The 15,215-nt window shown below is 38.6% G+C and overlaps 1 non-coding gene across 1 annotated transcript; it reads left to right on the forward strand.

The window, feature by feature from the left end:
* Window positions 1-7,343: 7,343 nt before the first annotated feature.
* On the forward strand, window positions 7,344-7,475 carry LOC120102663 (small nucleolar RNA SNORA17). Its single transcript, XR_005504284.1, has one exon. It is a non-coding gene; the product is annotated as a small nucleolar RNA SNORA17 (small nucleolar RNA).
* The last annotated feature ends 7,740 nt before the right edge of the window (window positions 7,476-15,215 follow it).

Here is a 15,215-nt window from a genome sequence, read left to right on the forward strand (position 1 = left end):
TCAGAGAAAACAGAATAACTTGATACAAAATCAGGTGTGTGTGTGTGTGTGTGTGTGTGTGTGTGTCCTTGTTGTCTGTATATGTGCATTGATTTACATGATAAAATGAAGAGGGAAGTTGATATAACAAACCATTCAAGGGTTTAATGTAATTTAAATTAAAGTGGAATATTAGCAGTGCCACTGAATTAGATAGGAAACTGATAATAAAATAGAAGAAATATTTGAAATGACAGTAACCATTTTTCAAAATATACAACATGGATATGTTCAAAGAACATCTAGCAAAAGAGAATAAGAGATGAACAAAACATGTATTTGGAAATTGAGAGGTGTACGCTTCAATTTTTTGCAAAGCCTACTTTATTTGTGGTTCTTTTTTTTTTTTTTGGTTCTTTTTTTTTTTTTGGAGCTGGGGACCGAACCCAGGGCCTTGCGCTTCCTAGGTAAGCGCTCTACCACTGAGCTAAATCCCCAGCCCCTTTATTTGTGGTTCTTAAGTGCTTTAACCCTCCTTCTAGTCCACTGACCAGAAGTAGAAGGAAAAGAAGTTTTAATATAAAAAGGGTATTGTAATCCTGTTTAGAAGTAGTTCTTTGGGGGCACTTCTGCTTTTTGTTTTCAGGATATCAGCAGTCCAGTTTAATAGCAAACATCAGATATATCTGAGAAGAGGGAGTATAGCAAGGCTCCACAGAATTGGAACAAGTCAGTAGACGCAGCCAGAATCAAGTAAAAATACCATGAGAAGGGCTTTGGTACATTTCTCTCTAGAAAGTAAAGACCATCACAGACCAGTGAAATGTTCCCAGGCTTATTCCATTCATATTATTTCTAAACATCATGTGACCTGTTAAATGTCTGTTTTCAGCAAAACATTGCATACTCTCTCAGGAGACAGAAAAATGCCACATAACACAACTGAGTTCTTAAAGAAACCAGAAATTTCCATTACAGGGGGTGCCCCAGTCAATAAAGTTCTTGCCACGTGAACACAAGAACCTAAGGAACCAAGTCCTATATCCAGTGTTGTATTTAAAAAGATTCTTTATTCACTTTGAAATACATTCTCTATGCACACGCTCCAATGTGCAAACACACTTGTGCACATCCAAAAACTTGTGTAGATAGAAACACATATAATACCTATTGGGATATGAATGAAACCACTGTAGAAAGACTATATTTTGCACAATATATTGGTTTTGAGGAAAAAAATTTGGAAATATGAACCTTAGAATTTTTAGTGCAACAGAAATGTTTCTGGATATTCTATAAAACTTTAAAACAAGGATAATTTCCAACAGCAAGAATGAACCTTAGCATATACACATTTTAAAAATAACAGATGAGTTACAATAAGATGCAGACTGTAAAGAAAATATAACATTATTTTAAATGTATGAATCACTACACCAGAGAAAGTAGTTAGAAATTTCATCGATTTAATTACATTAGAAACCACTGGATGTAGTTATTGTTTTAAATTCTTAGGCAAATGTGTGGAACTGGAAAGTGTCATCCTGAGTGAGGTAACCCAGTCACAAAAGAACACACATGGTGTGCACTTACTGATAAGTGAATATTAGCACAAAAGTTCAGAATACCCAAGAAACAATTCATAGACCATATGAAGCTCAAGAAGATTGAAGATCAAAGTGTGGATGCTTCAGTCTTTCTTAGAAGGGGGAACAAAATATTCAGGGGAGGAAGTAGAGGGACGAAGTCAAACAAGGACTGAAGGAAAGGTCAACCAGAGACTGCCCCACCTAGGGATCCATCCAATATGCAGCCACCAAACCCAGTCACTATTGCTAATAGGGTTGCTTGCCGACAGGAGACTGATATGGATGTCTCCTGAGGGCTATGCCAGAGCCTTACTGATACAGACAAGGGTGTCTGCAGCTAACCATTGTACTGAGCACAGGACCCCAATAAAGGAGTTAGAGAAAGGATTGAAGGAGCTGAAGACATTTGCAACCCCATAGGAAGAACAATGATATTAATCAACCAGACTTCCAGAGCTCCTGGGAACTAAACTACGAACCAAAGAGTACACATGGAGAAACCCATGGCTCCAGTCACATATGTAGCAGAGCATGGCATTGTCTTGCGTCAATAAGAAGAGAAGCCCTTGGTCCTCTGAAAGCTCATTTCCTCAGTGTAGGGGAATACCAGGGTTTTGAGATTCGAGTGGGTGAGGGGAGTGGGAGCACCTTCATAGAAGCAGGGGGAAAGGGAGGGGTTATGGGAGAGAGGGTTAAGGGGATAACGTTTAATATGTAAATACATAAAAATATCCAATAAAATAATAATAAAAAAGAAGCCAGTGGATGTTGCAAAAGTAAATGTGAAAAGAATTGCATATAAATACTCAACTCTTATATAGTGTTTTCTGGAGTGATTTTACAGTTAAATACATGTGTATCATTGCTCATCATTTAAGTTAACAAATGGCAGATGGTAAGAGGTGGGTTATTTTCTAATGGAGCAGGAGACTGAAGAAAAACAAGCTGAGTGGTTTAGAAATAATCATTTGTTCATGTATGCCAGATGGAGGCATCAGCATTCACTGATACTTATGTGTAGAAGTACGATATGAGTACCATACAAGTAAACATGAGTATGCATTCTGTTATCACTAGGAGGTCTGGCATCAATTCACCAGCGGCAATGAGCACACATAGCAGGTACATTGCAATTCCCCAATACTTTGCAAAAAAGAGAAATATATTTCCTTGGAGAAATGTCTAATTTATGTGCAGAAAACAAGAGAAGTTATTATAAATATTGTTTAATCTGAGGGCATGTCCAATTTAATCCAATGAGTATCATGAAGGAGATAGAAATTTATATAAGAGCCCTGAATAGTGGAAAGTGGAGTAAAGAGATCAACGAAATAATTGATGTTCCTTTATGTAACTTTGCATTTATATGCAAAGAACAACAAAAAGTATATATATATATATACATATATATACATATACATATATATATATATGACACTTCACATTGTTATAAATATATTACTGAACTAGTCAGTGGTTGGAGAAGAGAAGTACCTACCACAGAAGAGGCCCAAATAATTCACAAAGCTACTTAACTCTTAGGAGAATAGGCATTGGTCTTTCCTGTTTAACTGTTAATTAACTGTTTGGCTATTCATTGAACTGGCATTTGCTTTCATAAAACACAATAATAAAAGAGTTGACTTTGTGAAGGCTAAAATAAAATGTGCTGTTATCAACAGGTTATTGAGTTACTATGTACAATGTACTTAAATATGCAATTTGATGTAATTAATATGCCACCTTTTCTCTATGATCTTCACCTGCTAGACCATTCTTATTTTATTTTATTTTATTTTATTTTTAACTTGAGTATTTCTTATTTACATTTCGAGTGTTATTCCCTTTGCCGGTTTACGGGCCAACATCCCCCTAATCCCTCCCCATCTCCTTCTTTATGGGTGTTCCCCTCCCCACCCTCCCCAAATTGCCGTCCTCCCCCCAACAATCTAGTTCAGTCTTAGCAGGACCCAGGGCTTCCCCTTCCACTGGTGCTCTTACTAGGATATTCATTGCTACCTATGAGGTCAGAGTCCAGGGTCAGTCCATGTATAGTCTTTAGGTAGTGGCTTAGTCCCTGGAAGCTCTGGTTGCTTGGCATTGTTGTACATATGGGGTCTCGAACCCCTTCAAGCTCTTCCACTTCTTTCTCTGATTCCTTCAACGGGGGTCCCGTTCTCAGTTCCGTGCTTTGCTGCTGGCATTCACCTATGTATTTGCCATATTCTGGCTGTGTCTCTCAGGAGAGATCTACATCTGGCTCCTGTCGGCCTGTACTTCTTTGCTTCATCTATCTTGTCTAATTGGGTGGCTGTATATGTATGGGCCACATGTGGGGCAGGCTCTGAATGGGTGTTCCTTCTGCGTCTGTTTTAATCTTTGCCTCTCTATTCCCTGCCAAGGGTATTCTTGTTCCCCTTTTAAAGAAGGAGTGAAGCATTCACATTTTGATCATCCGTCTTGAGTTTCATTTGTTCTAGGCATCTAGGGTAATTCAAGCATTTGGGCTAATAGCCACTTATCAATGAGTGCATACCATGTGTGCTTTTCTGTGATTGGGTTACCACACTCAGGATGATATTTTCCAGTTCCAGCCATTTGCCTACGAATTTCATAAAGTCTTTGTTTTTGATAGCTGAGTAATATTCCATTGTGTAGATGTACCACATTTTCTGTATCCATTCCTCTGTTGAAGGGCATCTGGGTTCTTTCCAGCTTCTGGCTATTATAAATAAGGCTGCTATGAACATAGTGGAGTACGTGTCTTTTTTATATGTTGGGGCATCTTTTGGGTATATGCCCAAGAGAGGTATAGCTGGGTCCTCAGGCAGTTCAATGTCCAATTTTCTGAGGATCCTCCAGACTGATTTCCAGAATGGTTGTACCAGTCGGCAATCCCACCAACAATGGAGGAGTGTTCCTCTTTCTCCACATCCTCTCCAGCATTTGCTGTCCCCTGAGTTTTTGATCTTAGCCATTCTCACTGGTGTGAGGTGAAATCTCAGGGTTGTTTTGATTTGCATTTCCCTTATGACTAAAGATGTTGAACATTTCTTTAGGTGTTTCTCAGCCATTCGGCATTCCTCAGCTGTGAATTCTTTGTTTAGCTCTGAACCCCATTCTTTAATAGGGTTATTTGTCTCCCTGCAGTCTAACTTCTTGAGTTCTTTGTATATTTTGGATATAAGGCCTCTATCTGTTGTAGGATTGGTAAAGATCTTTTCCCAATCTGTTGGTTGCCGTTTTGTCCTAACCACAGTGTCCTTTGCCTTACAGAAGCTTTGCAGTTTTATGAGATCCCATTTGTCGATTCTTGATCTTAGAGCGTAAGCCATTGGTGTTTTGTTCAGGAAAATTTTTCCAGTGCCCATGTGTTCCAGATGCTGCCCTAGTTTTTCTTCTATTAGTTTGAGTGTGTCTGGTTTGATGTGGAGGTCCATGATCCACTTGAGCTTTGTACAGGGTGATCAGCATGGGTCGATCTGCATTCTTCTACATGTTGACCTCCAGTTGAACCAGCACCATTTGCTGAAAATGCTATCTTTTTTCCATTTGATGGCTTTGGCTCCTTTGTCAAAAATCAAGTGACCATAGGTGTGTGGGTTCATTCTGCTAGACCATTCTTAACATCTGCTTTAATCTATGTAAAAGCATAAGATGCATCCTAATATGGAAACACACTACAAAGGACTCAGTGAGTACTCGTAACATCTATGAAAGACATCAGAATGAAGTAGTGCCTGCGCTTCCTAAGGAGACCTGATATCTAAAAACCATTTCGTATTCTAAACTATGTTACAACAGGATATGACATTAGTTATGGTTAAGAAAAAAAACAATATATGTTTCAGTTTAGTATATGTAGTTTTATTTACTGGTATATTTATATTATATTAATGAAAATTGTATAAACTAGAAATTAGAAAAACTCATCCGAAAAATAAATCCTACTAAAATTAAAAGGTTCTTTGTTGTTACATGGCACCCTCAGTGTACAAGACAAAATAATTGTTTCAATAAATTTGAATTTTTGTTTTATGTTCATATGAAAATGAGAGCATGTCTGCTTCTCATGTTTACCTTATTTAGTTAGGAAAAACATTATCTTCTTTTATTCATATTGTTACTATGAGACAACTTCTTTACTTCTTATAGATTAGTGATTGTATGTGCTTTATACATATCTTGCAATGGTCAGACTATCTCCATACCTATATCTTGGTCACTGTTTATAATTCTAACAAGAAAGATGCGGTGATCTCTGAGGTACTGATTTAAATTCCAAATATGGATCAGATATGAAGTTTCTGGACTGCATGATACGTTTTGATTTTTCAGAAATATTCTTCTGTTTTCCCATCAGGCATAAGACACGGTTCTTTTTCTTCAAGGCCTTACTAGCATTTGTTTTGATATCAGTTTCATTTATTCCTTACTAGTTGTACAAGAGGCTGCCTCATTCTGGCATCCTTTGCACTTACTTTGGTGATTAGTTGTACTGATAATCATTTTATATGACTTTTTTTCCATTTATACATTTTCTTTAGAAAAAAACATACATTCAAAAAATTACTTTCTTCTTTTCCTCTTCCAGCTTTTCCTCTTCCTGCTCCTCCTCCCGCTCCTACACCTTCTACCTCCTGAGCAATTAAAAGACATGCCATTTAAGGGGTAAAATATGTCACTGATTCCAATTCACAGAAGTTATGTACAAAAATTTCCACAGCTATTAAATTTCCACACTTAGATTCAGAAACCTTCCCTCGCAGATACTCCTTCTAGCACTGCAATTTTTGATAGAAAAAAATGGTGTCTTTTAAAATACAGGCCTTTATACCTCTGCTTAATATTCCAAGATATTGGTAACATTATTATTATTGTTTATCTTGTTATTATTGCTTAATTTCATACTGATCAAATTCAAGAGAAGTAAAAGCTATAGTACATAATATCAATGAACATATGTAAGCGCCTAAAATTGAAACTGATGTTTTCCAAATTATTTATGGCTAGGAACTACAAGAAAAGACCTTAGCAGACTACTGAAGCAAAACCACAGGAAATTAGCATGTCTTGGAACCAAGGTGAGGCTGTGAAACAGAGCAAGAGGCTAATTTCCTCAGCACTGTGTCACCATTACCAAGAATTTTTAGCACTGCTAAATTCTATAGTAATTCTGGGTGAAGTAGGGTTTTCCTTTTCATAGTGTAGTAGAAGAAAACTGAAATTTAGATCCCACATAGACATCTTCATGAGCAATGTCAGTCTATAAAGATAAGATTCAATTGTTTTTCTGCACTTACCAATAGTTATTCAGAGATCCTCAAATGTGGAGAATCATGGTGAATTTTGTGGTTTGTTTTTTTATTCACAAAATTGCATTTACATATATTGATCTAATTACTTATTAGTGTATTGAAATTGAGTCCTTTAGTCACTGTAAAATAGAAGATAACCTTCTTGCTCCCCATTCTGAGCAGCTGAGATTGTTTCCAGTACCAACTGGCCTTTATCTCAGCTAATGTGATACTTTATATTACAAGTAATAATGGGTTTAATCTTTCCATTTTTTGTAAACACCAACATGTTTTCTCCTTACTTTTATCATTTGATGTACGTTCAACAAATAATTTTATGCATTTGGTTCTACAAAATAGAAACCACATGTCAATATTTTCGATGTGTAAAATATTTAAAAGTGCATGTCTATGCTAGGAGATTGATTTGATACTATATAAACATAGATCAACTTTATGCTTTAATATTAGGAAAATTCCTGCCCATAGAGGCATTGCAGGTGTGACTGATGTGTCAAAAGTGGATCAGTAGGTGGCAGAGAGGAGATAGGCTATGTCTATACTCTGTGTTCTAACCTGTGAATATATGAACTATTAGTAACCTATCATTCCCTGAAGAAATCAAGCCTGAGACAACAACCAGGGAACCTAGACAGTAAGCTAGCCTGAGATGTTCACCAGTCCAGTAAGCACAGGCTCAGACAGGCTCCCAAGGTGGGGGGGGGGATGGAGACTAGAGAGACCCTTCCTGGGACTAACAGCGGCCAAGCAGGAGTGAGCCTGAGACAGAGGACCCCTGCAGTGGGAATATATGGGTGTGCCCAAGGGAGAGAAAGGAGTCTAAGATGACCACCAGTCTTGTTTCATGGGACCCAGACAGGCAGCTAGGGAGAGATGACCACCAGTTTGATACTTCACAGGTATGGCTGGATCAAGCCAGGGTTGACCCCTGCCCTGTGCCATAAGCCATGGACAGAGCATAACACTCCTGAAAACATGCCAGGAATTTAGAGACATTGGGTGCCACTAAAAGCGCAAGTAAGAGCAGAGAAATGGAAGAGAAGGAGAAAGAGAAGAATGTGAGCACAATGAAAAGACACAGGAGATACAGACACAGTAGTCTGAACTACTATCCTGGGACATGTTGATGTCTTAAGGCTGAGTCGAACTGGTCCCAGCCCTCCCCTGGGCATTCTGGGAGATGTTGCACTGGGGTTGTGAGAGCAGAAGAGCTGACCCTGCCCCTCACCAGCTTCAGCACTCAGGAAGACAGGTCCTACACCTTGCCTGGACAGCAAATTTGAGCTGATTCTGATAGCAGGATACTGAGCTGGCCCCATAGTCATAAGTACGGCAGAACTGGTCCTGCCACTTGTCTGCCATGTGGTGACATGGATAAGGAAGATAATCCCACACTGTCCCCTTGCCACCTATAGCAGGCAGAAAAGTTGGCTCTGGGTCATGAGAGCAGGAGAACTACTGCTGCCCCACACTTGTTGCAGCACTGGGGAGAGCAGGCCGTGCACCCCACCTGAGCATATTGTTAGAGCTGGCCCTGGATGTAAGGATTGCCAGTGAGCTGGCCCTGATGGCATGGTGTGGATATAGCAAACCTAGGGGCATGAAAGCAGGAAAGCTGTCTCTGCTCATTGCTTCCTGGGCATTGGGCAGGCCAGCCCGGCAGAGCTTGTCCTGGTGTTATGGGTTCAGGAGATCTGGAGGGCTGATTAGTAAATACCTCTCATGGCCAGATCCAGGGCTTTGAATTTGCCATTCCAACATCTACCCGATCAGTGAACTGCTAGAGTGCCTAAAGGGACCAGTCTTACATATTCAAAAATAAAGGATCTCCATGGCATAGGGCAACAATAGATGCACGAGAGGAGCCCCAGTGCAGTTCGAGATTGATAATGTAGCAGAAGCCACAAGCCTCATACCAGACCAATGACTCATTACGATGAACATTTGAGAGAAAAGAAGTGTGGACAAAAGGTGTACGGTGGGACACACTGTGACACACATAGTTTTCACAATGAGAATTTTTTCTTCCATTTGGGAGAATATTGAAAAGGTAGAGGGTTGATAGGAGGGGAGTGGGAGATGAGTGGGATAGAGGTGAATGATGTGAGATTTACAAAGAACCAACAAAAAGTAAAAACAAAAAGGAAAGTTCAAATAAAAGGTACTTGTCTAAAGGCAATTGGGCTTTTCATAGAAAGTCACTGGAAATTCTTATATCCAAATAATATATTTTAAGGTATTACAGCAGGTGATTTAATGGCACAAATATTCTTTGTGCAGACACTATGAATGCTGAAAGCTGCATACCATGCACAACTTAAGTAGCAGACACTAGGAATGAACTGCCTGTGTTTATTAGCTTTTCTGAAATCTCCTCCTTTGCTGAAAATGAATACACTTTTAAAAATAAAGTATATGCGTCATTCTCTTTACCTCACAAGTCTGGGGAGTGGCTTCGATGAAGAAGTAAAGTGTACATTTGTTTAAAATCTGTGAAATATTGACTTTAAAACTGAGACTGCCCATTCTTTGGATGGGGTAGCCATTTTGTTTAGAAAGTAAGTGATTCTGTAGTTACTAGGATATAGATGGCAGTGTCTAAATCTCACTAAGGTGGTTCAAGACCCACGTATGACATGTCAGCCGAAGTTTCGCCAAGGAAGCTTTTTAACATTAACCTCTTAAGAATTATTTGTTTTATCAAGAAAAGTTTGAAAACTGCCTGGTAGTGTTTTAATAATTTGAATTTTAGTGACCATAAGAAACTATTTTGTCTAGATTTCAAGATGATTTCTAATTCTTGTTTATTTTTGTCCATGTGAATATTTTTCCAGCTGCCTGCCTGTAGGTGTACCATATATATGTGCCCACAAAAGTGGGAAGAGGGGCCAAGTTTCCTGGAGCCGTAGTTACAGGCGGCTGTGTGCTACCTGATGTGAGTCCTGTGATTTGAACTCAGGTCCTCTGGGAACCACCAAATGCTCTTAATTGCCATCATTCAGCCCTACACTATTGTTTGTTGTATTTTATCATAATTTCACAGTGTACAGTCATGTGAAATATTAACAGTTTATACTTCATTTGTTGTTTTAGTTGACAGTTCAATCTTGTGTTCTTAAATCTGTGATGTATTTTTGGAAGATACATTTCTTTCGATGATTTTTAAATCACCATGTGAGCTTAAATTTAAATATGACTTACTTTTATATTCTGCTTAACATTTTGACACATTTCTTTGTAGATATGAATCTATGATTATTAAATATGTACATTTTCTGTTTACTCTGTCTCAACCACTGTCAGATTCATTACTCTAATACTTTATTTACTTCTTCAAATAATTAATTACTTTCAAGTTTGTTAATTTTAAAGTGAAGTCTTACAGCTAAGCAGATGGTAAAGGGGCTGTCAGACCATCATGAAGAACTGAGTTCAATCCAGACGTGAAAATCTGTAGTTCTAGGAGGGGAGTTGATGGAGAGAGAAAGAAGGTTGGAGGCCATTGGCTAGTCAACGTAGACATAAGATGACAGTCAGAATCAGTGAGAGGCTGACTCAAAATTGAAATGGAGAGGAATTGAGAAAGAGAACAGACAATGTTTCCTGGCTTCTACATGAATGTGCACACACAGGCACATAGGCACATACAGAGAGACATTTATTTAATATAGACATACAAATAAAAACAATTAAATTAAAAAGAAATCTTTAAGTGGTAAAACTTAGCCGATCTGCCAGAGCTACAGCTATCATTTCCAGCAAACATTATTTTTGTTCAATATATTTTGTGTATATTGAATACAGTCCAACTAAACTGGTGGGAACATATAGGAAGTATGAGAAGGTGAAGCAAAGGAGAAAATTTCTGCATTTCAGAGAAAGTTAAAACAGAAACTGAGGAAGTATAAAGGTCTCTATTATAAGCTAATGAAAAATATAATTTACAAATTTAAAATTTATATAGCCTGCAAAGGAGTTATTTTTCTCAGATGATTTTTAAATTTTTATATTTTACTTATTCATGTTACAACACACTCACTGTTCTCTCCCAGTTAACCCTTCCCACAATCATCCCCACATTTCTCCCCTTCCTTCTCTTCTGAGCAGGTGGCAGCCTTCTGAGTGTCCCCTAACGCAGGCAATTCAAATCTCTCCAAGGCTTTACCACTAGGACCACACAAGATAGTCCAGCTAAAAAAACATATCCCACATATAGGCAACAGCTTTTGGGATAGTCCCCATTCCAGTTGTTCGGGACCCACATGAAAACCAAACTGCACATCTAGTACATACGTGTGGGGAAGCCTAATCCCAGCAGTTGTATGTTCCTTAGTTGGTGGTTCAGATTCTGAGAACCCCAAGGATCAAAGGTAGTTGACTTTGCTGATCTTCTTGTAGAGTTCCTACCCTGTTCAGGGCCTGTCATCCTTCTCCTATTCTTCCGTAAGAAGTTCCACCTACTGTTTGCCTGTGAGTGTCTGTATCTGTCTGAATCAGCTGCTGGGTGGAGCCTCTCAGAGGACAACAAGCTCCACATGCACAATGGAGTATCTTTAATAATGTCAGGGATTGGTGCTCTCAGAGTCTGAATGGGATGGTCCAGTTATTGGTTGGCCATTCCCTCAGTCTTTGCTCCATCCCCCATGCCTACATTTCTTGTAGACAGGATAAATTTTGGGTTGAAAGTTTTGTGGGTAGGGTGGTGTCTCCATTGGTTCACAGGATTTGTGTCTGGCTACAGGAGGCAGCCACTTCAGATTCCATATCCCCAGTGTAGTAAGTCACAGCTAAGGCAAACCCCATTGATTCATGGGTGCCTCCTTTATCCCAGGTCTCTGTCTCATCTTAGAGAAGCTCCCTACCTCCTCATGCCTGTCAGTTACAGATTTTTATTCACCCCCATGGGAATCTAGCCATCTCTCCTGCCTTTCCCAACACCTGATCCTGAATCCCCCATTCCTCTTTCTCCCAGTTCCCTTCATTCATCTGCCTCTTATGACTATTTTGTTCCCCCTTTTAAATGAGGTTCAAGGTTGTCCTTACCTTCTTGTTTAGTTCTTTGGATCTGTGGATAAGGTTGCAGAAGATTGTGTCCTGCAAGATTTCTTTCATGGAGTGAGAAGATCACATGATACCCCACTGCTTCCTGAGAAGCAGTTAATGCTTTCCAAGGTGTGTGCACAACTTTCCACAGTAACACTACACTCAGGATTGTTCTGGCAACCTTAATTAAATTCAGTGGGCCAAAATACAAAAAGATGTAGATGAACTCACATTTTTCTCACTGAAAGATAACATGTGCATGGCAATTAATCAAATGCTAATTATTTTATAAGTTTGAAAAATGAAAGATTCAATATCATAAAAATATGTACATTAATGACAAGAAACATTGCTCTCACAATATTATTTCATTGGTTTATCTCTAAGAAATTACTAAACATTATTCAATTACTGATATAAATTTACTATTCTACTCACAAAATAATATCTGTACCTGTTTCAGTTAGGGCTTCATTGCTGTGAAGAAACATCATAACTAAGGCATTTCTTATAAAAAAATAATTCACTGAGGCTGGCTTACAGTTTCAGAGGTTCAGTCCATTATCATCATGGCATGGGGCATGGCAGGTTGTAGATTGACATGGTGCTAGGGATGACAAGAGTTCTCCATCTTGATCCAAAGGCAGCCAGGAAAGACTATCTTCTGTAGGCAACCAGGAAGAGACTATCTCTTCTATACTGAACAGAGGTTGACCATAGGGCCACAAAACCCACCCCCACAGTGATAAACTTCCTCCAACAAGGTCACACCTACTCCCATAAGGACACACCTCCTAATAGTGCCACTTTCCATGGACCAAGCCTATTCAAAACACCACAGTAACTATTCTGAATTCTAAATCATCTAATATCCTTTACTAATTAATAATTAGTATCGTTCTTTTTTCCTATTATTGAAAATAGCTAATTTTTTAAAAAAATATATCCTAATTACAATTTTTCCTCCCTCTATTTCTCCCATCTTGTCTCTCATTAGAAAAAATATATTTCTATCAGATAACAACCAATATGACAAAGTAAAATATAATATGATAAAACTAAACTATTACAACAAGGCCTCTATACGAGGCCAGACAATCCGACAGAAGGAAAGAGTCACAAGAGCAGGCACAAGAATCAGAGGCTCATTCATTCACACATTCGGGAGTCCTATAAAAATACTGAGCTGAAAAATCTAGTACATATGTAGAGAACCTGGTCTGTTCCAGGTACAGACGCTTATTCTTTGTGTGTTTGTGTAAGCCTTGCTCAACTGATTCAGAGGCACTGAATCTCTAGTTGTCTTCAATCTCCTCTGGATTTTACCACTTTTAAACCCCCTTTTTTCTGGGGATAGAGAGAGTACAGCCCTAAACTGTAAGAGGAGAGGTTTGATGAAGACATCCCTTTTGAGATATGGGTCCAGGGACTCTCTCTCCCCACAGTGTCTGACTGTAGACACTTGCATCTGTCCCCATGCTGCAGGAGGAAGCTTCTTTGGTGATGACTGAATGAAGCACTAATATGTGGGTATCACAGAACAGTATTAGGAGTCATTTTACTGATACATTTTTAGATCAGTAGTGTTTGGTTTTACACTAGGTCTCTGTGCTCTCTAGTTTCTGGCTCTTGGTCACCCAAGATGCTGGTATTGGTTCCATCTCCTGAAGTTGGCTGTAAGTCAAATCAGACCTTGGTCTGCTACTCCCACAAATTCAGTGCTATGATTACCCTAGCATATCTTTTATGCAGGTCAGATTGTAGGTCAGTCTATGAATGGGTTGGTATTAATGGTTCTCTTTTGGTAGCCTGTGGAGTACCTCCCTGAACTAAAGATCTTACAGTGTATTGTTGAAGGCACCATGTAGGCACAAGATCTACTTCTCCATGTTTAATGAGTTGGATGGGTGTTATCCTCAGAAATGAGGCATAGCTGCATAGTTTGTAGAAAGCAACTTATGGCATTAGTAACAACCAGGGTTGTCTTTATGGATTTCCATGAGACCACCTTGGCAAACAGCTCAATCGAATGCAATGCAGTTCTAGTGCAGGAAGACTCAGTAAGTGACAACAGATGGCCAGTTTTGACTCTGTCTCTCCCATCATTAGACCTTATTTGGACTGCTTTCATATATTTTAGGGAGTTTCCACTGGAGAAGGTTTCCATAACATACCTTAAATGTCCCTCAATTCCAGATATCTCTCCCAGCATTTTCTCCTTCAACCCTATCTCCTCCTCTCCACTAGAACCTCCTATTAATTGTTCAAATTCAACTATCTTTGGTTTTGTATGGATAATATTTAATAGTAATGATTTTTAGATCTTAAGAGGATGACATTTTAACAGTACAAAAATGAAATAAAAAATAAAGCAAGGGCAGAGGTGGTGAGTAAAAGCAATTGCTGCATAACGAACACTCCCAGTTCTGATTCCCAAAACTCACGGAAAAGCAGCATTACCTCATACATCTATAATTCTTCATATAATTATGAGGAGATGGAGACTGAGAACAGGAAAATATAAAGAAGATCCCAGCCAGACCTGACACTTGACTTCTGACCTCCACATGCAAGTTTTGGTTCTCGTGTGCTTGTGTGTATACACATACACACATATCCCCTCTCTCTCCTAGAAATGGTGTGCCCTGGAATGTCATCTGTCACAACCAAAAGCTTTTATCCTTAAGGTGCTGTTTGCCTGGTTGGTTTTTTTTCTTAACCACAGCAATAGAAATAAAGCTATGGCAGCTATTAAACCTTACATATAATTAAATTATGAATAACAATAAAAACTCAAATATATCTCACAATAAAACTTTTTCAGACACTGGTTTACTCATTCTTGGCTGAGGGGGGGTTTGACCTATTCAAAGTCAGCACCCCACAATTTTATTGCCATTTCACATGCAATGTGAGAGTTACACTTTGGAATAGTCATATATGAATTATAACTAGTTATTCATTCTTTTGATTTATTACTTTCTCTTCCCAGAAGAAGCATACACAGTCTCCTCAGATGGCAGCTGATGGCCTGGTAACTCAGCTGGCACTAACACAGACTTCTGAGTCATAAGTGCTAAGAAATGTTTGTCAGGCAAATAAAATACAAATATGAAATGTGATAAAACGACTTTACTCACAGAATTACTGATTACTTCTTAAATATAATGCCATGGGTTAAATCAAAATAAGTTACAGACAAAATTATATGTTTTTCTGTACCTCATTTTGCAAAAGAGAAACACAGTACATCTCAAATGAGTAAGAAGAGAACGAGCAAGTTCTT

The sequence above is a fragment of the Rattus norvegicus genome, chromosome 4 (genome assembly GCF_036323735.1).
Source record: "Rattus norvegicus strain BN/NHsdMcwi chromosome 4, GRCr8, whole genome shotgun sequence".
Classification (NCBI taxonomy): domain Eukaryota; kingdom Metazoa; phylum Chordata; class Mammalia; order Rodentia; family Muridae; genus Rattus; species Rattus norvegicus.